The sequence below is a fragment of the Dermacentor variabilis genome, chromosome 10 (genome assembly GCF_050947875.1).
Source record: "Dermacentor variabilis isolate Ectoservices chromosome 10, ASM5094787v1, whole genome shotgun sequence".
Classification (NCBI taxonomy): domain Eukaryota; kingdom Metazoa; phylum Arthropoda; class Arachnida; order Ixodida; family Ixodidae; genus Dermacentor; species Dermacentor variabilis.
Genome location: NC_134577.1, coordinates 82,044,891 through 82,068,280, shown reverse-complemented (window position 1 = coordinate 82,068,280; position 23,390 = coordinate 82,044,891). Strand labels below are relative to the sequence as shown.

Genomic DNA, 23,390 nt, shown 5'->3' with positions numbered 1-23,390 from the left:
AATTCTGCGCACCTCTTCCCTGCAGCGGGTAGAGAAGTGCGTCTACACGCGAATGGAGCACTGATCGAGTGGCGCGGACATCCTTGGGAACTCTCGACCAATGTACTACCACAAGAATCACAAAGAGACTCGACGCACTGAAGCGCCGTATAAAGTTGGCACCGGCTCCTCGGACGAACGCACGACGAACGATACGTCAGGAAGCTCCCACGAGGCTCCAAATTAATTGCTTAGAAGCTGCGTTTGTGAGCGCACAAGGTGAGCGTACGAAGTGAGCGTATAAATAACGATGAAGTTGCTTGGAAAATTTCAACCTGCTCGAAAATACCGCTGCGGGGTGCCGCCCTATGCGGAAACCGCGCTGGGCGACGACGCATGCTGCTCAATGCGCAGGGACTTGTGACGTACACCGGCACTGTTTTTCTCGGCACGCACATCAGCCACAACACACCCCGTTCTGCAATTTAAACTCTAAACGCACATGCGCGCAGTTCTGTGTATACTGCCCCGGCCAAACTGCTCGAGGAAGCTCTCGAAGCTGCAGGCTCAAGCCGTAAGGGCGATTTGTACAGAGCCGCGAAGAAAGCGGTCGGCCGGGTCGTTTTCTTTTTTTTTTTATTTTCGTTACGCTCACTTACCGGAAAATCGGCGGCCCAGCTATATATCCCCGTGTGTATGCGCGCGCCGCCGCCCCGGATAAGCTTCCTCGGAAACACAAACAGCGCTCATTACGAGCGCCTATTCGGAACGCGTGGGCAGGCGATTAGTATATAGGCTTCCCAAGCTCGCTCGCCGCCTTATTGTTTTCTTCGCCGAAATCCCCCGCAATTTACCTGTCTACGCCCCGCACATCGAGCGACACGCCTCTCTCTCTCTCTCTCTCTCTCTCTCTCTCTCTCTCTCTCTCTCTCTCTCTCTCTCTCTCATACGCTACGGCGCTTTGTAGCCGTGCATGTGCGTAGCGCGCGCGCCCCGCGCTTACGGCACTAAGCACGCTCGTACACGAGGGAACCGCAAAAGGAAGTATATATACACGTAGGCTTGTGAAAACAACGTCCCCTCCGTTGCACGGTCGGTCAACGAGATGATGCGCCACAACGCAACTTTCTTTCTTTCTTTACTTCTTTTCTCGTTCGTATCTTCTTTTCCTCCCAGAGTTTCCCACTACAGCCACCAGAAGGAACTGTGGCGCTGCGATCGTTCGGCTGTGCCCACGGGAACGGTGGCTAGCAGCACGTGGATTTGTGTGATCTTCGTGCTTGTGGCTCGTGTAACGCTCGTGTAACTTGAATTCAAGAGCGCGATGAAAAACCCCAGGCGGTCAGAATTCATCCGCAGTCCCCCCCTCCCCCCCCCCCCTGCTACGACGTGCCTCATAATCATGTCGTCGCGGTTTTCGCGCGTAAAGACCCACACAATATCTTAATTAGTTTCGAATTTTTTCGTTTGTTTATTCGAAACATTACGTGAGCCTGAATGCATCCCTTCGCTGTTAGGTGGTCGGCTAACGAGACCAGCACCGCCCATATGTCCCTCTCGCTATCTTTCTTTCTCTCGTTCGTTCGTTATCTTTCTTTCTTAATCGTTCGCATTTTTTTTTCTTGTAGCCACCGAGAGCGCTAAAAAAAAAACAAAGAAAAGTCACGGTGAGCACGGCCACGCGAGAAATCCACCGCAAAGCCAAGAAAGAAAAAAAAAATCTGAAAGAAAATCGCCGGTGGTGCGGTGGCGGGTGCACGGCCGGGGAAGGGAGTGTGCGGTAATGTATTCAGCCTTTATTTCCCCGATTCCACTGCAAAGTGAGGTCGGCCAGCGAACGAAAGCGAAAGCAAGGCCTCGCCTGCAGCTGCAAACGCGCGCAAAGCCATCGCGCGCACAGATTGTACAGGCTGAGAGGCTGGTATACACGTAATTACAGAGCTCGCGGGCCACTCGGCCCAGTTAGCTTGCTACGCAATGTCTGACCCCCGCCCCATCCCCGCTCACTCCACTCTCGTATAGGGGGAAGTTGGCTATAACACGCATGCTCGGAATAGAAGGGGTGGAAAGATTATTCCCCCTCTCCAATTTTTTTTTTTTTCGTGGCATAGCCAACGTAAGCGGAACATTGGATAGGCTGCTGTGTATACAGGACAGTTCGTGCTACGCAGATGAGCGCGCATTTAAACAAGAAAGAAGAAGAGAAAAAGAAAAACAATGCGACCCAACGCAATTGGCAAGCGGCGCGGGAAGCCGTATACACTGGGACGCGGTCGGGATTAATTTCGGCTGTATACCTGAGTCGAGTGGAATCACCGCACGATGTCTATGCGCCGTATTCCGTTAAACGTCGCCTGCGCGAAGTAATTCTTGCCCAAACTGCGATTCACACTATCGCTACGGTGTAATGCGTGAGCAATGTGCGCGTGGACATGCGTGTTTTATTGCGTCGGCGCGCGCTTTGCAGACGCAAGAGCAGTCCTCAAATCGGCATTGCTCCAACATGCACTTGGCGGCTCTTTCGAGTGGCTCAGTCGTCTTGGACCTTCGATCAGCGCTGCGAGCGCTTTAAGCGCAAAGCTTGCGCTCTTATAGTTTTTTTATCCGGGACTTTATCCAGGACATCGGCTTGAACGAGACACTGGTTGCCTATAAAGGGTGCTTTTTCAGACCACACAGAATATTTCTTTTTCTTTCTTAAATCGCCTGCAAAATTGGATACAATGAGCTGGTTTACTCGAAAAGGCGGACATATTGGCTGCACGAGCAATCGAAACGTATAATCGACTAAAAAAAAATTACCTAGATAAGTTTTTAACTTCTTACTTAACGGAACATATACTGCAATTTACGAATTGTAGCTGCTGAGTTCGCAAAAAAACGTATCCACATGGAACGAATTCTGAGAATGACCCCGCAGTTTCGAGATATTCATTCCCGAACAGCGCGAGGAAATACACTGGCGTCCCACTTGTTTGGGTGCTTCAGCGCATAGCGTGGCACTTTGTTAAGAAAGTAAGTGGAACAGTGCATACTTACCGCAAGCCGGACAGCGCGCGGTTCACAGAGCCACCATCCGGCAGTGGCGGCGCAGCGAAAACGGGCGAAATTACAGCGCGTATAACGTCAAATATTACATATATAAAACTTTCGTTTTCGTATCCAATAGCTGCTGGCAATACGAAACAAATTACGAAACCCCGGACAAGTCGCCGACTGGAACTGGCGCTGACAGCCACGTATATAATTACATTAGTGATGACGATTAATTAGAAGCGACTGCACATTCACGCGCACGTGCGGGACTCTCGTTAGCGCACGTTCAAGGAGGCAGGAAGTTCATCTATCTAGTATACGATCCATCGGGAGCTTATCTCAACGAATGACCCAGACACGAAAGACTAGACACATGCGCGACCCGCAAGGCCACCCGTGCCTTTCAGCATAATGCCCCGGCGAATTGGCTACGTCAGTGAGCACCATCTCTGGTTCACGAAGATGTTTACCTTGCGCCTACACCAAAGCCGTTCTTTCACTTCACCACTTGGCTCGCACGGGGACGCGTATCGCATTAACGGGGTTCTGGAATGGCGGTTACGTTGAGGGGCGTTGAGCGAACATTAAGAGCCCGACATCGAAGCGGTGGCGAAACACACGAAGTCGCGAGGAACGTTCCCACAGCGGCGCAAGCACAAACGCGTTATGTAGCGCTGCACGAGGCGTATAAACATCGTGGCGCGTGCCAACACGACGGGGGGGCGAGTGTCGCGCGGGGCGGCAGCGACTAATTTCCGCCTTGAACCCGGGCGACCCTCGCGGAGGTCACAGGCGACAGACGGTGAAGCGGGACAAGTGCTTCGAGAGCTCCTCTCTCTCTCTCTCTCTTCTCTCTCTCAAAGATTGCTTGAAGCCCGAGTGCCGTCTGTAATAAAGCTCTCTCTCATCTCCCAACGGTCACCCACAGACTGTCTCTTTCTCTCAATGTCTCACTCTCCGAAATGCTGCACAGAGGCATCTACCTCTCACTCTTTCCTCCCAAGTGTTGCTCTAAGCCTTTCCCTCTCTCCTCGAAAGTTGCTCAAGATCTCTCTCTCTCTCTCTCTCTCCCAAAGCCAAAACCGCCTTTCACATCGCGGAGCGCAGACACATCGAAGTAGAGCAGAATAAAAGAAAAAGGAAGAAAGAAAAAGAAAACGCGGCGAGGGGAAGTTATGTGGCACAGCGGGGATTAGCATTCGAAGAACAAAATGAAGCGTGGACGGAGAAAGCGAAGAACTCGCTGCGGCGTCGGCAAGCGAAGAAGTAGAAGAGGTTGAGGGCGTCCCGCGCATCTTCGGGAAGAGAAGAAGAGAAAGAAGGCAGCGAAACCCGCAGCGGTCGCTTGACCGGTTCGACGAGACCCAACAAAACCTGCTGCTCTGTAGAACGCGGCGCGGAGCGAGTCGCTCGCGTCATCCTCGAGCGACCGCGGCGGCGGTAACGCACTGCAGCCTCTTAGCGCATATCGCCGGCGCAACGTGAACGCGGGCGCTTGCAGTACAATGCTGTACTATGGTGGCCGCAGAGAGAGGCGAATGCTTCTACGGCGCGCATTCGGCGCCGCTCATAATCGAAATGCTCGCGCTGGGATGGCGGGCGCGTCACGTCGAAATGAAGATCAGCTTGCTGACGCCACCGAGGAAATAAAAAGAAGACGAAGAAAACCTTAGGAGGGAGCGGTCACGCGGCTGTTTTTGAAGCCTATATATACTCGCGGTGGAAACGTAAGAATTAGGGCGTAGGCTCCTGCCGACAAAACCACGTTGTAAACCTGCCATTCGTACTTCCGCCGCTCCACGAAATAGTTGCCGCGAAAGCCGACACTGGAAGTAGTTCGCCTTCGCCGTGGCGTCATGAAAAATGAGCGAACGCAATTGGCTGGCGCATCTGCACAGCGTCTCCTTGAGTTGGATAGCGGTGGATTTGCCACTGAATTCTCGTCATTCGGACTTTAGAGAACTACAAAAAAAAAAAAGAAAGAAAGCAGGATTTATCTAAAAATCCCTCAAACACGTGACCGTTCACCTGATGGCAAGGGTCGATCAATCGCTCCTCGCGGCTGCGCTGCGTTCGTCGTCTGCGTGTCTGCATACGCCGCTCGGAAGTTGTAACGCACCGGCTAATAGTGTAGACGTTCCAGAGCTATAGTGATGTTGTCGTTGCAACGGCGATATGTGTTTCTAGGTTCAGAGAGAGAGAGAGAGAAAGGAAGTAACGAAGGACAAGAAAGACAGGGAGGTCAACCAGAAGAGCATCCAGTCTGCTACCCTACACTGGGCGTGGTAGAAAGGGGAATAGAAAGAGGAAAACAGGGAGAGAGTAGGCATCGAGTGCCAAGGTTGACAACTCAAGGTCCCAAATGCGGAGAGCAGAAGATCGAAGCGTGTGTTGCAGAAAGCGGCGGACGGGGGTATACTGAAACCTACCACGAGCTAAGCAAAGTACGCAGCGTGCTTCTAAACCCAGGATGATGCAACGCACCACGTGTGTATTTTCCGAGATAGTTGTGTTACGCTTCAATGAAAAGCGGAGAGGCCTGTCTGGCGTCCCGTCTATGGCATGCTGTACTAAAGATTAATGCGATGGTCTACGAAGTGAAACGCATAGCACGTGCGACACACACACACACACACACACACACACACACACACACACACACACACACACGATAACAATATCGAATTGAGATCAGTGTCTCTCACAAAAGTAAAGGGCGCCTTCGTAACGCGGCCTGTACGGACAGCGCTAGTCCACGATTAAAATGTATACAGGTTGCAGGTCGAGGATTGGACCCTGTGGTATAACATTTAGATGCGGTCATTAATAATAGGACGGTCCTTTGGAATGCAAACAGGATGTTATTGCAGATTAAGTGTGCTATGTCCTCTCGTACATTTGGACGCATATATAGCACTGTGGCCGGTCCAACATCGCTTAATTCTACGCAAGCTGGCGAGCGAAAACCACGAGAGAACTGCGTCAGAGGAGGCCGCCTTGCGAAGGCTGCATGGCTGCCTGACGCCATGCTTCCTCCTCCAAGTTTTTTTGTTTTTTTTCATGGGCGGCGTTTTGACGTGACGTCAGCTGTATATACAAACGCTGCCCATACGCGCGCACACATCAGCGCCAAGATTAAATGACCTGCGGGGCGGACGGTTGGGAGGGGCCGATCGTTACAAAATTCCGCGTCTCGCACACGAACTTGAGGGATGCTGGTTGGGACCTATGACGACCGAACACCACATAGGTCTTAAAATCACTTCTTGCACCGTGTTATTTCAATCCTCTCTCTCTCTCTTCCTTTCTTTCTTTCTTTCTTTTTTTTTTTTTTTTTGTTACAGAGCTTGGCTAAAGTTAGCTGCAGGGACACCCTATATACTGCAATTCAATAGTACCGCGGACATTCCGTACTGGAAGCAGCTGAAAATGCGTAAGCAAGATCACGCAAGCGCTGACTGGCGGTTGAAGGATTTATTTTGCACTCGGCGAGGTATGGTATACGCACCGGGACAGAACAAGACTACAACAGGAGATGAACGTGGCGCCTCGCACTCGAGCCTACGGCCCTCGATTGCTTTTAACTGAGATTCAACGTCCCAAGAACTGCGCAGATTGTTATGAGGGGCACCCAAAAACTGCGCAGAGGGTTATGAGGGGCACCGTAACGGTGCACTACGAACTCATTTTCACTGCATTTGCTCTCGTTAGAGTACACCAAACCCCATTAACCGATCTACGTATACGAGCGTTTGTTACATTTTGCTCTCACGGAATTACGGCCGTCACGACGGGCAATCGAACCTTCGCCCTCGGCAACGCGACGCTACAGCCACCGCGGAGACTAGCCCTCGATTGTCCTATATACAAGACCGGCCCCTTGTCGGAGGAACGAATCCACGTGACAGAGTGCCAGACCGTTCTCAGTGCAGAATACATTAAACGCGTTGCTCTGCTTCTTGAGACCACGCGGTCCGACTGACAGACTTTACATGTTGACGCGCGGTCTGCATCGCGGTGATGCGCGTCATTTGTTGGTTCTATTAGTTCTTTGCTGTCTCGTTCTACGCCGGACATAATTTCCTTTACCCCCTTACCCGAACACAGCCCAGCGAGCCGCTGTTTACACTGATATACGTGTACGCTGAAACGCCTTGTCTTTCCCTTTCTCTGTTTCATTTTTTTTTCGTCCTTTACGTTGCGCCTCGCTGATGTAGGTGACCAAGATGATTGCTTCTACTATACCTCTACTCTGTACACCTTCTGCTACCAGACGACATCCGTCTTCACTGTCGTCTGCTCACTCGTCTTGTTATTTGCGCTATTCTTGCGTGAATGCTGCCATAGAGTGAGCTAAAAGAAATAAGGGTGAAAACATTACATACATGATTTTTTTTTCCTGCTGTAGGGCGCCAATGAACAAAACTGTAGTTTGCCAAGCGGTGAAGACGCTATGTGCGCAGTAAGAAACTGACGATTCATAACTGTACGTTGCAAGTGCCTTATACAACGAATATTTGAGAATTAAACTACGCACAGCTTTAGCGCGCACATGATATCAAACCAAGTCGTTAGGTGAAAGAGCCGAAATTTCGCATTTGCTTCCGCCAACGCCTGCGGACAGCTTGCGAGCTCATTATCCAATGTTGGGCACACTCGCCTTTCGTGGCAATTTCGGGTGTCGTCGCAAAATTTCTGAGTATTCCTCTCAGTATAGTCGTAAAGACAGGTCGCTATAGAGCGAATATGGAGGTCGTGTGAGGAAGTTGTGTGATACGGTTTTGTGAATTTAACCGGCAGCGAATTGAATTCGCTCGCCAACAGCCACAGCGGAGTGTTAGGATGAAGAACGAATAATTATTGCCGAGGTTCGCCTGTCCGAACACGCGCATCCGCGAGGCATGCTGCATGGCGTGACCGCGAACGTTCTGTATACGGCACACCTCCCGCAAAAAGTCAAGCGCTCAAAGCTACGTCGCCCGCTGTAGCTTGTCTTGTCGATAAAGTAGCTGGCTAAATGTAAATTGGTCACAGAAATAAGTAATTCAACAGCAGTTAGCGTTACCGAGTAAGAAAAAAACAAAGAAATTTATCAATTACAAAACTACCAGCAATATAACTGTTAAAAGTAATTAAGTACAAGTAATTCGTTACGTACATGTAGACGGGAGCAGACGCCGTGAGATTTCACGGCGTCGCTACCCGTTTTTGGTTTTTGCGCCTTTTCTGGCTTTGCGCGCCTTCTCCCGCCGCAATGAGAGAAGAGTACGCATTTGGGCTGGTTGGTTCATGATCACGAGCAGTAAACTGGCGCTAAACAACAGAACGAGGAGAGGGACAGCGCTGGTGTCTGTGTCCCTCTCCTCGTCCTGTTGTTTAGCGCTGTTTTACTGCTCGTAAGCAATGAGAGAGTCTTCCTTTCTTTCTTTTTTCTTTCTTTCTTTTTTGTTACTGCAGAATTTGAGTTTACTGATACAGCTCTCCTCTTCAGTGTCTCTTTAAATGTCTAGGTAATGTGCTTTTTCATTCATTCATTCATTCATTCATTCATTCATTCATTCATTCATTCATTCATTGATACTGTCAGCCCTGTGTTATTACGGATGTGATTGCCAAACAGTTATTACAATGCACTCAGTATTCCGCCAGGAGGGAAAAGATCCGGCAATAGCAGCCGTTCCCGTTACGACATCTGGTGTCGCCGTCTCCGAAGAGCATTAAACCGGTTGGACCGAAAGCTATTTTCAGAGAGCCAAGATTCCTGGATCGTGACCGTGTGCGTCGCTGGCGCAGAAAGCAACGAAGACAATGGCGGCAGCACTTAAAGTCGAAATGCCTGTGTGACTGTTGGCCTGGTGAAAACCTCGAAGTGTGCGCGCGATGTAGTTCTCTCTCTCTCTCTCTCTTCTTCTTCTTTCTCTTTTCACCCCTTCACTCCCTTTCCGCAGTGCAGGGTAGCAAGATCGGGCGTGTGCCCGGTTAACCTCCCTGCCTTGCCTTGCTTCACTCTTCCTCTCCCTTTAATTAAATGGACCCTAACGAGAAAAATAGGACAGAACCCCATCTCACGACGAATGTCGACGTATAATGCGATTCGCATTGAAGCAACGTATAGCGACACGCCGTGCTGCCGACGCTCGAAACGGGTACTGAAGCCTGGCTCCTCTCTCTCTATCTCGCTTCCCACTGCACGCGCTGCGCCATCTGGCGACGCCGCCGTAAAGTGCGCGCGCGTCTTCGATTCCATTGAGCATCGTAGAAATTTAAAATGATCATTTTTTTTTCTTGTCATTGCGTATCGCCACATAACCAGCGATGCATGCCTAGTTACCTCAAGTTAACGTCGAACAGCTTCACTGAAGAGCGGCACACCCTTACTGGCACACACCCAGCTACCCAAGTTGTCATCAAAGAGATTCATTGGAGATTAGCACAGACCGAGTGGCACATATTCAGTGCTCCAAGTCGGCGTCAGACAAGTTCATTGAAGAGCGGTACATGCCCACTACCGCATGACCAGTGGTCCACGTCGGCGTCAAAGGGGTCAGTCGAAGAGCGGCACGCAGGTACGCAGTGCCACGTACCCAGCGATCCAAGCTGGCCCAAACAGCTCGTTTCGAAGCCTAGCCGTCCCTTCGGCCCAGCAGCCCGATGCTTTACCGTTCGACCATAGACTATATCAAGTGACCCAGGTTCGCAGGAAAACGGTTAGATACATAGATATGCAGCCTCCGGAAAGTGCGGGAAGTACCACAAGAGTGATAATCGCATTAAAATAACTTGAGCTGTGTTTCAGTTCCACGGCAGTGCTTGGAGTCCTATGGCTCAGCTAAGCAGAGATTTTACACTGCCTGTTGATGGAAACCCCCCACCACTCTAGTAGACGAAGGTGGTGTTACGGCGCCGTTTGTTTAGATGTATCGTCACTGGTCGGAGTGAGAGATATTGAAGCGCAATATGTCTACACGGGGATCTTTATTTTCTTCTTAATTATTTAGATAGCGACTTGGGCGACCCTGTCTAACACGAGAATGCTGCGCAAAGCACCGAAGTGCGGAAATATAGGCACGTGGTCCTCTTCACGAGTGCCGACTGTGTACCAACTGAATTTTATCCGTCAAACGGCGTATTTATAAACACAGGTGGTGAGAAATTCATCGAACTCGGTATTGCGGACACGTGGCAATATGGGCAGCTGCAAGAACCCGCCCTGGAATTAATTACCTCCCCATGGTACTTTCTCTATTCTTTGTATGACGCTTTCTTTAGCACCTCATCTAAGAATTAAAAGAGGAGTGTTCAGTGCTGTCTAACATGCATCAACGTCTCCTTGCATATATCAATATACACATATATATTTTTTCTTTCTTTCACGCGTCCGCAAAGAGTACTAGCGACGTCTAATGAGGACAGCTGGCTCCCGAAAAACAACGGCGGTGGAGCCAGCCTATCGAGCGGGCGGGGGTAGCACGCTCACTTCTTCCTTCTTGTCCGCCCTGTCTCATCTTTTGAACTGTCCCCGCTACTGCAGGTGGCAATATATACAGCTTAAAGAAAAAATCATGCTTGGAACAGTTGTATACATGGTCCATCACCTGCTCAGCTGGCACTGTTAGTCGCCGTCGCGAGCCCTGCGTTTCCTCCAGGAACACATACAGCCGGGGGCTCGCGAACGCTTTCTTCGCGACGTGCGCACCCTGCTTCGGCAAAGCTGTGCACAGCGTTCGGCACGCACGTGTACATAGCCCGAGATTTCAAAAGACGTTCGCCGTCAGCAGACGGCCACTGCGGGCGCGCATGCGGGCAGCCGCATTCCCTGTCCATTCCCTGGAATGCATGCATTCCCTGGCATGCATTCCCCGTCCTAAAGGAGGGCTCCACTTGCTTCACGGTCCGAGAAGGAGGCCACCGCCATGCATCCGCTGCGCGCTCGGCAGGGCAAGACTCCGCCGAGCTGTCTTCTGCATCTCTGCGGGGCAGATGCTGCTGCGTATCAGCGCATATACCTGGGCTTACCTATATGAATGAAAACGGATTTTAAAGGTCAAAAATCTCGTGTGGCCATTATGGCGATCTTTACGCATAATGCCGGATTACTTGGAGAAGCGGCCACAACATGCAAGACAAATCGCAGAGTGAAATAAGCTAATTAACAAAATTTCACTGATTTTATTTGTAGTTAAGAACTAGAGAGAGTACACGTGTCCCACCTGCATAATTGAAACACGCTACCTGTTACCGAACATCCGCAAACCCTCACAGACGAAACTAATATGCGACAAAGAATTATCACCGATAAATTTTCAGGACCTCTCGAGAAGTCCCATAGATGGTGATGACGCGCACGTTTTCGCACGGAGGACTTTAGCGACGATGACGTCGTCCCTCCGCCCCGGAAACGCAGCGAAGAAACGAAGATTGAAGCCTTTCAGCCAAGACGACAAACAACAAGCGCGCGTGCGCGCACACACACACACGCACGCACACACTTCGGTGAGAAAGGGAGATTAAGGGCGAGGGGATGGGGGATAGAGAGCGCAAGGCTGAGAGAGGCGCCGCCCCCGCGGACCACACAGGCAACGCGCGCGCTCACAGACGCGTCTTTAGGCGCAGGGCGCGTCCTGCGCTAGAGATTTTCCGCAAGACATGACCGCTGCTAGTTGTACAGCCGGAACTGCAGGCCTAGCGCCGCACGCCGGCGTATATGCGCGCGCTCCGAGATGAGGGAGGTGCGGCCGAGCGTGAGCCGCGCGCGCCACAAGACGCATCACCGCGGCTCTCGAAAAACCTTTCCCCGCGCGCGCGCGGTGGCCCGCCTAGGGCGACCCCGCTGACAGCCGGCCAAATTGGGTGTAGTGCTCGGCTACGCGCGTTGCCACCGGCGCAGCGTAGTGAACGCGCGACACCCCGCCGCGCCGACGCGCCAAACTCGGCGCCGCGTTCACGGACCGTTTCGCCAGCGTAAAGCCGACGGTGCATCGCCGCCGGACAAAAAAAAAAAAAAAAAAAAAGAAAGGTTAAGAAAGAAAGAAGAGAGGCGGCAAGGTTCTTTCATCATCTGGGCTTAGTAAGTAAGGGCTGGAGCACGCCAGAAACCCCCCGCCGGCTTGGTGGCGAGGCCGATGCATGCTACAGCGGGTCAAGCACGGGGTATATGCGCGCCCGTTGCTTTACGAGGGCCCGTCCCGTGATGGCTCCTGCACGCGTCAGTCGCCTTGCGGAAGGGCCACTATACCGACAGAGGGGGTTTCGGACGCAGGCGAATAAAAAAGGAAAGAAAAGACGAAACCAGGAAAGGAAACGCAACACACACAAACAAGCGTATAGGCGTAAGCACACACGCACACATGCAGGAGCGTCACGCGCGTTGAAACGCTGCGTACACGCGCGCGAACGCAAACGCACACGCGCACACGCGCGCGCACGCGCGCACGCAATTCTGTGGCGCGTGGGACGAGAGCGTTGCGAGCCAATCACGGAGTTAAAAAGGCAGGCCAGCGAATATGTGGCTGGGAACGAGAAAGACGTGTGGGCGATGACAAGCGACACTGCATGTAGGCAGGCATATGAGCGAAAGCGTAGGAAAGACATCAGTCAGCGCTCGCTCGCTCGCTGGCTTGCAGCAGAATGCTTGCAACGGCGCAAAGACGAAAGCTCTCGTTCTATTATAGGTGTCATGTAGCGCGCACTCTACATTACTGTGAAATTGTAGGTATAATGCAGCGGCCCTGCGAGAATGGGGAAAAAAAGTGTTTCTTTGAAAATAAACCGGTATAGCCATAGAGTCCCCAACAAAGAAGGGTGAACCAAGTATCGACGCTAAAGAAAACAATGTCGACGTACGTGGCAGTTCAAATAATTGGACGATTAAATGTCGACTACATCCATCCCGTCTCTTTTTCATGTTCACCATTCGTTTATTCCGTATCTTATTCGCATCGTATTTCAGGCGCAGTTACGTCGACCCCGTATTGTTTAGCATCGACACTATTGGTTGACCCTTTCTTCTGCCGGCATTGGACACGACGGAATGCGCCCTTAGCTTGCCTCGGTTATCATGTTGCTCTTTCGCGATACCGCGAGACGTAATGCCTGCTAGCCCCAAGAGTTTGAGTCTTCTTCAGAACACACGCCCAAGGCTGGGGCGACCCACTCGCGCAGCCGGCGGCTCTCCGTTCTCCATAGACAGAACCTCAAGTTCTCCTCCGTGCCGAACTCGGACGCTTCCCGCCATTCGGCGGATGACGCGGCAGTTAGATGGCAGTTTGCGGCGCAGCACGGCAGAGTGCGGCAGCGACAGGCTCACTGACATCTCACCCCACCTATAACGCGTTTACGCATCTTTAATAATCTTTTCTTGATTATGCCATTAGTTATTTACCGTTGTTACGGATTTTCGGCTTGGGGAGGTACCATTTGGTACCATTTTCATGTTCGTACAACATCTGCAAGTCCCATGGCAGACTATCTTTTTCTTTTCTGTTGGAAGTGGTTAAAGATACGCAGAACTCAGATACGTCAGGGCCGTTTCAAGTCAGTTAACAAGACTTTGTCTTCCAAATTAACACAGGGAAATCTGGCACCAGTACCTATGGTAGCCGCAAGCATGATGCTGCAGACAGCATGAGCATGATGGGCATGGTACATCTATTTGCCAAAACTTCAGCCTTCTGGTTTCGAACTGCTGACTTTAATTGCTAGCTCAGGCTAGTCAACAAAATATAGCATTACAACTTATTAATAAGTGCAGCGATTTGCAGTGATTAGGAACGTGCGCAGGTGCTTATTGTCCTAATTCGTTTAGAAAGCTATGAGTGCTTGAAACTGAAAGGCAAAGAAAAGCACCACAGGAACGTCCGATGTTGTAAGCACGAAGATTAGACAATTTCATGCACTATATCCAGAATTCATACGATACCTGAACGATCGCGGCACCAGAGTTCCTTAACTTTCGTAGGAAACTCTGCGGTTTTAGCGTTTTTACAGGCCGGAAGGCCACCGATCACTTTAACCGACAGAGTTTCCTGCTACAGTCATTATCTAGATAAAACTCTGGCGCTGCGATCAATGTTTACTTGAACGTGATCAATTGGCAAAGTCACAAAGTCGTTTTGAAGTCAGAAGCACGAAGTTTAATTAGGCAAATCAACGTATCACCCATCATTGGCATGCTAGCTGAACGTCCATGCACACGCTTACAGTTCCCGCATACACTAGCGCCGCAGTTGCTTCCAGTAACCTTTAAAGAAAACTTAGTGCGCTAACAGTGGCCTCCAAGATTCCGTACCGTTGCAATCTCGGAGGCCACGCTCTAACCGCGAAAGCAGGTGCACGTGCGAAAGTACCGCAGACGCAGGCGCTGAGACTCGAGAGGTTATAGACAGTTCATCCATCACCGCTGCGAGAAAGATGCAGCAGCATCACGTTAACCACGTTGCTCGCATGCCCACCGGCAGCCCCCATCGGAGCCTCTCCGGTTTTCGCGGCGGGCCCCGATTTGATCAGCCTCCGCACATCCGCGGGCTTCGAGAGGGACGCTTTGGGACGGCGAAAGGAAAATGAAAACGTAAAAGTTGCTGGCAAATATGCGCGCTGCCAGCGAGCGGAAACATGTTCCATCCCGCGGCACACATTCGCGAAGTTTGTATTCCGCTCACGCCGCGGTTAAGCCGCAGCCAGCTGGTTTGACTCTGCGCGCATAATGGCTGCAGCTGTTTCCGCATTCGGGCTTAACAGTTGTACGAAATGCACTACTCTGTGCTTATCTTTTTTTTTCTCCCTTTACTCACATTTCTCCCCCCACCCTTCCTCCCAGTGGCCCAATTAACAGTCAGCCACCTCTCGGCGACGCTATCTCATTTTCCTCCAATAAATGCACCTTGGGTGTGTTGTGCGTGTATGTGTCGTGCGTGTGCGCGCACTGTAAGGCAGTGAATGCGTGAAGGAAGTATAACAACCGAGACTTCTAACCATCATTCCCGTGCCAGCTGAATGATCGCGGCGCCAGAGTTCCCTGTAGTAATTTCAGTAGGAATCTCTCTGCCTGCCGGAAACCCGCGCTTTCCTACAGAGACTGCACAACGGACAAAGGTTTGCGTCACAAGGTACCACAGTTTGGCTATAAGAAAAACCGTAGTTGGTATAGGCTCCGGAACAGTTTTGACTAAACCGGAGGTTAACGGACCGAATCAAGAGATTTCGTACAAAAGACCGAGGCTGCATCCCGTGGCACAGCGGCACCGAATCACGGCATGCACTTGCAGGGCCCTGCAAACTGCAAGTACGCTCGCGACAAGATTCCGTGCCGTTGGTCGTACCGCCGATCTTCGTCACATTTCTTCCACCACCCCAGATCGGCGATTCGGTTAGGGATGTGAATCCGCCTTCAGAGGTTTATTAAACAAGGGAGATTAGTGAGATGAATCAGGAGGAATTATTGCGGTGACTTCGTTTCTGATTCTCTCGATTCGATCACAGCCCTCCCTCTGCGTGAGCAGAAAGCTGCCGTCGAGATAACGCTCTCCCGAAGACTGGGCAGCTATATCCCTCACCTAACCACGGGAGAGCGAATAGCTTCCTGAAGTACGAACGGTCCCCCGGCTAGAGCTTTGTGCGGCCGCACCGCATGACGAATGTTCTGCGTTGTCATCACGTGTTGCACTGTCATCACGTTGTCATCATGTGTTGCGTGAAGAATACAGTGTATTTTAGGAAACTGCGAGTGCCTATTCGGTGACCTCCGCCCGGGGCCTGGCTGACAGCTATCTTCAGAACCTGCTTAATAAACTCCGCCACGTATACTGCTGATCCAGGCAGGTGCAGGCAAGCTGTAGTTAGCCTCTCGGGAGAGGGTGTTGGGGTTAGATGGGAGTTGTCGTGTAGTGGGCTAGGCGCCGTTTCAGAGGACGTGAGGTGGGCTGGGTTCTCTCCATCACAGTAAACAGAGGGAGAGGGGGTCCTTCGGCGGGGGAGTCGGTAAGGAGGTCGACACGCTTAGGTGTCAGGAGTGTGTTTGTTTGTGCATGTCCCAGAACGTCTCTTGTTCGTGCGAGATCGGTGCGTAGTTTGCACACCACCTTTCGTTAGTCCGCGAGTGAGGATTGGTAATATTGGTCTGTAATCCTACAGGCGCGGTCGGAGAAAGACGGGAAACCCTGAACGTCATTTCTCATGGGAGCTTGGTACCTTTCATCATCATCATCATCATCATCATCATCATCATCATCATCATCATCCTGGTTACGCCCACTGCAGGGCAAAGGCCTCTCCCATGCTTCTCCAACTACCCCGGTCATGTACTAGTTGTGGCCATGTTGTCCCTGCGAACTTCTTAATCTCATCCGCCCACCTAACTTTCTGCCGCCCTCTGCTACGCTTCCCTTCCCTTGGCATCCATTCCGAAACTCTTAATGAGCATCGGTTATCTTCCCTCCTCATTACGTGTCCTGCCCATGCCCATTTCGTTTTCTTGATTTCAGCTAAGATATCACTAACTCGCGTTTGTTCCCTGACCCAATCTGCTCTTTTCTTATCCCTTAACGTTACAAAAATCATTCTTCTTTCCATAGCTCGTTGCGTCGTCCTCAATTTAATTAGAACCCTTTTCGTAAGCCTCCAGGTTTCTGCCCCCTACGTGAGTACTGGTAAGACACAGCTGTTATACACTTTTCTCTTGAGGAATAATGGCAACCTGCTGTTCATGATCTGAGAGTGCCTGCCAAACGCACCCCAGCCCATTCTTATTCTTCTGATTATTTCAGTCTCATGATCTGGATCAGCAGTCACTACCACCGTCCATATGGTACCTTTAACGTACGCCTAAGTAGGAGATGACAGCGCGCTTCGAACAGCTAAGCTCCAAAACTGTCGAGCCTGCTCCCCGACGAGGCAAACTGGGCGCTGCGAGGCGCGTAGATCAAACTGGCCACGCAGGAAGAAAAGACGAAGACGCTCTGTCATCTCGCGTGCTGAATTTGCGCTCGTTACGTGTGACGCAATGCCAATTATTAGCCCATCAGTCTGTTCTACACACGCACCTCCGTGGTTCTACACTAAAACCTGCGCGCGCGCGCCCGTCGCCCACGCAGCAAGCTACATACGTCGGCATCGATGGCACGAGACTCGACCCGGGGCGCGAAGCAAGACGTCCGCGGGAATGAAGTTCTCCGAAGAACGCCCGGAGGGCCTGACGGCCCAGTCGCGTCCTTTCTCGAGGACGCCACCGCGGCGCGCGGCCCTGCTGCTGCGTCTCCTGGCAAGAACGCGCGCGCGCGCGCGCTCGCCTTTCGTGTTCCAATAAACAAACTCTCCTCGGAAGCTGCGACGTCTTCCTCCGAGCAAACAGAATGCCTCGAGCCCTTCGAGGAAGGAAAAGTCAGGCACGAACGCCATCCTATAAGGCTTTCGTTTATTTTTTTTTTTTTTCTCCTTCCGGCGCCTTCATTTTCATCCGAGAGAGGAAGGGAGTGTGTGATTGTGAAGAGGAAGAGGCTCCAGGCGTGTCTTTTTCGTCGCGTCGCGACGCTTCCCTTTCTCAAACAGGGGGGAGGAGGAGGCCCAGGCGTTTCGCCCCCCTAGGCTCCTCTTCCGTACCGAGCAATAAAGGAGCGCGCTAGGAATGTCCTGATCGCCGCCGATATATACGCGTTGAGCGTGGCAGCAATGCCGACGGCGCCCGTCTCAATCTTGCTCTCCCGCCGCGCGTTTCGCGCGAAGGCGAACGCAACTCGGCGTTCTCCCTCTTCCTCTCTCGCTTCCCGGCGTCACCGGGCAGCTTAACGTCTCCGAGACACGTCCGCCACGGCGCATGTACAAGAAGAAACGCGAGCGGCTGCGACGGCGTTTCGCGAAAGACGCGAAGAAATTCCGCGACGCGCGCCCGTTGCCGCAGAAGATCGCGACGCGCCTTTTCGCGGCGTCTTCGTTTTTTGTTTGGTTCGTCCCGTTTGTTTCGGCGCGCACGGTTTTTGCGCGCGCCCAGCATGTCATCACTAATGGAAGGAGGGAGGGGGGCACTAATTCGCGTCGCGACAGCTGAGTCGCTTCGCCCTTCGTTCGCCGCTGAAAGCTCAGGGTCCTGGTGTCGCATGCATTCACGCGGAGTTTCCTAGAAAAAAAATTCCTAGAAGGAACTCTGGCGCTACGATCGCTCGACTGCCATGGGAATTACGGTTGCTACATGAGAGAGAGAGAGAGAGAGAGAGAGAGAGAGAGAGAGCAGCTCTTTACTGGAAGGAAGAGATTCTTGTCGACGTGGTACGACCGCTGACCTGCTACTTAGCATAGGGAGGACGAAGGCGTCATCTGATTATTATTATTATTATTATTATTATTATTATTATTATTATTATTATTATTATTATTATTATTATAATATAAAAGTTCGCTCCTACGGTACGACATTCGTAAAGGTAGTCGCCGACTTAGTAAAGGCAAATAGACAATGCGACTTACCACTTCCGGCGGCCCGAGACACGTTGCCGAATGGGTAGCGGGGTGAAAACCTGAGGAAAGAAAGAAAGAAACGAATACAACGAGGTCAGCTTGCGCAAACAAATTCAACGTCGTTTACTTTACGCCACACTGTTCGGATAAACAAACATACGGAAAGCAGGGAGAGAAGGCTGATCGCACGCCAACTTCATCACCCCCCCCCCCCCCCCCAACTTCATCATTTATTTTTCCCGTTAACTTTACATCAAAACGACCTAGCTTGAAGTCGTAGCGAGGTTCTGCATAAGCAGCTTTGTACATAGAAGAAAGCGCACTGAGAGGTATGTATCCATGCGGAAAACAGCGCTATGCTGTCCGAGTACTAACCGTTAGAAGGTGCAACCCTATGGGATTGAGGGACGCCGTAGCGGAGCGTATAATCTTGACGAACTGGCATTCCTTAACGTGTACCTGAATCATCTCCGTACGCTCACGTTTCGAATGCGATAACCCGTACGTTGTAGTTGCGACGGGCTACATTTTGCGTCCGCGCGTGCGTGCATGTCTCAAAGCTGGCTTCCCCACAGCAAGATGTTTCGTGAGGAGAAGCCCATTTCCGCGATTGGCTTCATTTTCTCGGGTATAAACTTCAATCTTCTTTTTTTTGTGTGTGTGTGCGAAATTCCGGAATTGGCGCCGATCTATACGAAAGCTTCTTCGCTCTATTTTCCAGGGGAAGAACCGTAAGACCCGGGGAACCGCCAGCGCTTCCTGTGCGTCCTTCCTCCGAAACAGCGAGGCGCTGCTACGCGCTTCTGCGCCTGATGGAGCCACGCGAACGTCGCTGATGCCCTTATAAGGAAAGGACTTCGCGCTCCACTCTTAGGACAGCCCTGTCCTTCCTGGACCGTCGGTGATGATGTTTGTATATCAAACCCCCAGGCAGCACGTTCCCCGTTGGGGCGCCCCGTCTGGCTTCTCTTCCTCATCGTTGCCGTCCCCGGTAGCATACGTACACTACTGCCCCCCTCCTCCTCCCCGGTGGCCATCACCCGAATGCGTGCACCGGAGGAGCAACTGCCCGCGCGGCGTGCGTTTAAGATCCCGCTGTTTACACGAAGATCACTGCAGCGCTCTTGGCGGTGGGTATATCACGACCGTGAGGGGGAAAAACCGAGCAGGAAGCATAAACAAGTGAGGGCCGCGGCTGTCTATACACTGCACAACTGCAGCCCTCCCTGCGTTACAGTATACGTCTCTGTACAAACGTTAGTATATGCTGCGTCCAGTGTGTGGTGCAAGAGGAAAACTGTCACTCGCATTCCGTACCAGTGCACGAGCAGTATTGAGCGCAGAGACGATCACTCACCGATGTGCTCAAGTCGAGCGACCGTGCATGCTGCTGAACACAGACGTGACTCATCATCTTATCGGAAGACCGTGAAAGCATTATGCTGCTTTTTCCGGTCCATTACTCTGTGCATAGTTCGAACGCCTATAGAAACGTCCTGAATGCTTCTTTTCATCGTTTTGTTTTCCCTTTTTATCTCCTACGCTTTTTTTCTTTCCAACCCGCCTTTCCCCCACCCACGAGCAAGCTAAAATACCTGAAACTTGCGTCTCGCTAACCTTAGTGCTCTCTCTCTCTCTCTCTCTCTCTCTCTCTCTCTCTATATATATATATATATATATATATATATATATATATACATTAGCGTTATGTACACTCGCGTGTACATAATCATCATCGTGCACGACCCTCTCTCTCTCTCTCTCTCTCTCTATATATATATATATATATATCGTGACAACTCGAACCTGAGAGACCAAGCAGTAACTCTATCGCGTACACAAATCACAGACGCGGAAAATGTGATGCCGGAGCACTTGACCAATGATGGATGCTTGTGCTCGACACGTCGTCACGATAACAACAAGTGCGAGGCGGCCATTCGCGCTTCGCGTTACCGTCAGCCGCAAGAACACAAAAGAGAGAGAGAGGGAGAGAGAAAGAAATATCTCGCATGCGGAAGAGCAAACGTCGATACGCGCTGACAGACGACGCGCACAGACGGGGCAGTGCACTAACGAGGGCGCCACGACGCCGACGCTTACGTTAACGTCGACTGGGTGCTTCTGCCTTCCTACTAGCGTTAAGATACACACACAGACCTTATAAGCCAACAGAAAAGCTGCTGTGAGCGGCGAGCTCACGGCGGCTCTTTTCTCATTTTTCTTTCCGTTCGTCCACCTACCGCTTGCCTCGAGGTCAAGGCTGCGCTTCTGTTACCTTTCCGTCGTGTAACTCAGACGCCCCTAGCGCGCCCGCTGCACCCGCACGAAAGCGCGTCACCGGTTCGTGACGTAGGCAGAGGGCACTGCGCGCGCAGAACGACGCGCGAAAATAGCAGTCTCCCGAAGAGGACAGGTGTCCACTTGGCAGGTTGGCGGCGGTTGTATACCGTTGCTATACAGGCGGTGACAACCCGGCTGCCGGTGCCTGCCGGCAACAGTTCAGCCTAAGCACCGCTGTCCAAAACACAGAGCGCGTAACCACTGGGTCTCGCCAGTTCGCGTCGTAAAGAAAAACGCGAGAAGACGCGACATCTTCTATCGCGTTTTGCGCGGCCCTTTCGGGGACAATATCTGTTCAAACAAAAACGACGGCGACGACAACAGATATTGCCTGCACGCACTTAGACGCGCACAGAGAGAGAGAGATAGAGAGGCGCACTCACGCACGCACGCACGCACGCACGCACGCACGTGAAAATCAGGAAAGCGATTTTGTAGGACCAAGACCTCGAAATACCATGAGGGTACTTCGAGGTCTTGCCCCGTCGCCGCCTCTCGGGCCTGCTGGACAGCCCACACTTGCGTCTTGAGGTTGGATTTGATAGCGATTCCTTTTTCCGATGATATTTCTTTTCGCCTTTGTCGCGCTTCGACAGTGGTGAGAGCGAGGTTCCGCCCGCGTTAATTATCAATGGGATCAGCCGGCAGTGAACAGTGGTTGATAAAGCGTGGCATGGAATCGAGCGGAAGGCATCGTTTACAAAATCACGGGCCAAGTTTCGTTCCAATTTGCCAAAAGTCGATTCCGTCTGTTGCATTTAAGCACAGACGGTATACCGAATCTGTGATCTCATTAGAGGCTGCCACATTTGACAGCTCAACGAGCAGCAGCCACTATGACGTAACAGGATATTTCACCACGGTACGCTACCTTGTACAGACTTGCCGACCGTAAAATTAGAAATATACTACAAGCAAATATAAATAAATAAATAAATAAATAAATATTGTGTGAGAAACACTGAAGAGTTTGAATTGTTGGCTGTTTATTAAACATTTAGCTGACTTTGTTCTCCATAGGCAAGCTGTGAACAAGTTACAGTGCTCCACAGTTCCGCAACAATCATCTGCACCACCGAGAAACAAAAACGTTTATCAAGTTTATCGGTGAAATTTTCGAGATATGAGGGGCCAAAACTTTGATGAGCGTTCGACATTTTTGGTGCTACTGCTGCGTAGGTAAATTAGGGTGATCTACGAGATCCAATGATCCGACTTTAAAAAAACCGTTCAGCGACCGTATTTGTGTATAGACGCGAACGGAAAGTCGCGAACTTATTTGTGTGAATACGACAATCGTAATCAGGCTCCGAAATTGGACATTTTACGATAAAATCTTCAATAAAGACAGGTACGTTTGTGTAGTATACGAGGCTATTTCGTACTTTGTATAACATAAAAAAAAGAAAGACAGTCCCACCTTTAAGGTTGGTGGTTTGTCGCATGGCTAACACACCATCAAGCGGTAAGGTCGAATCGTTGATAGGGGCTAATGAAGTTTATTTCCTTTCTTTTTTGCGGCATTTCGTGTGAAGCAATCATGGTGACAGCTGCGACAGGCGGCACGAAAGCTGCAAGCGATAGGTCAACTTTAACAGCTGCCGCTGTCGAACTGTCGTTGTCACAGATGTCTCGATGCGTACCATTTGGCCAGAATGTTAATAGAGTTTTCAGCTACGGCTTCACTCACCGAAGAGTATAGCCTGATCTCGCCGGCCTGAAAACGTGATACTTTTTTTAGGAGCCTCGAGGATAATAAAACAAAACCAGCCCCTTTAAAGGTGCCGCAAAGTTTGCCGTGTATGTACAGACACATTGTAGACTGATCATTAGCATTGCAGTTGCAAATATTTCGCCACATACGTGCTACACATTTATGTAGCACGTATCGAGGAACAGAAAGCTGCATCGGGAATTTTTCATGTCGCTCTACAATTTTCTAATGGACACTTTTCATGTGAAATAATATTTGCGAATTTGATTAACTAAGACTAATTATCTAATTAGGCGGAATGAAAGAAAAATGACTTGAATATCTCCAGGCGACGGCAAACGACACTACCTCGGTTCTCTCCAGCTACGTGGCATTCACGTATTTTTAAACTCTGGCTAAAGTTAGCTGGCGACTCCCTGTATATTTACGGCAAAGAAGGGAGGTTACTTTTTGAATGCGAAAAATACGCAGCCTTATAACAGTTCCCGTGCTCAAAATAGTATACTTCGGGCGAAACGGATCCGATTTTTTTTTTTTTTTTAGTTCAACCGATAGCACTTTCCTTTCAATTTTCAATCACGTGTTTTCGTCCCCCAATGCCAAGTAGCTAGCCAGAACTGCCATTCAGTCTGACCTCTCGGGTTTTTCTCTCTCTGAAAGTGAGCGATTATTTATGCAAAACGAACACCTTTAGGAAACTCGTTCTTGCCACGTACTGCTCGGAATCGGAGTGCCATGCACGCTGAGGTGGTTGAGAGCTCAGCGACCTCTTAACTTCTAAGCGCGATTTGTGCCTTGCTTTAACTTGGCTCGAGTGCTTTCTTTGAAACCTTGTATATTTTTTTTTTAAATGTCATTTTCTGTAAAGCTTTCA

General features: G+C 50.9%; 1 protein-coding gene across 2 annotated transcripts in view; it reads right to left on the bottom strand.

Annotated features, from left to right (window-relative positions):
- The window catches only part of LOC142560729 (protein O-linked-mannose beta-1,2-N-acetylglucosaminyltransferase 1-like), a 288,835-nt gene that overhangs the window by 228,697 nt on the left and 36,748 nt on the right, over positions 1-23,390 (bottom strand). For both annotated transcript variants that reach the window (XM_075673024.1, XM_075673025.1), the window contains exon 2: positions 18,469-18,518. The gene's annotated coding sequence lies outside the window, so the exon portion shown is untranslated. The remainder of the gene's footprint in view (positions 1-18,468; positions 18,519-23,390) is intronic.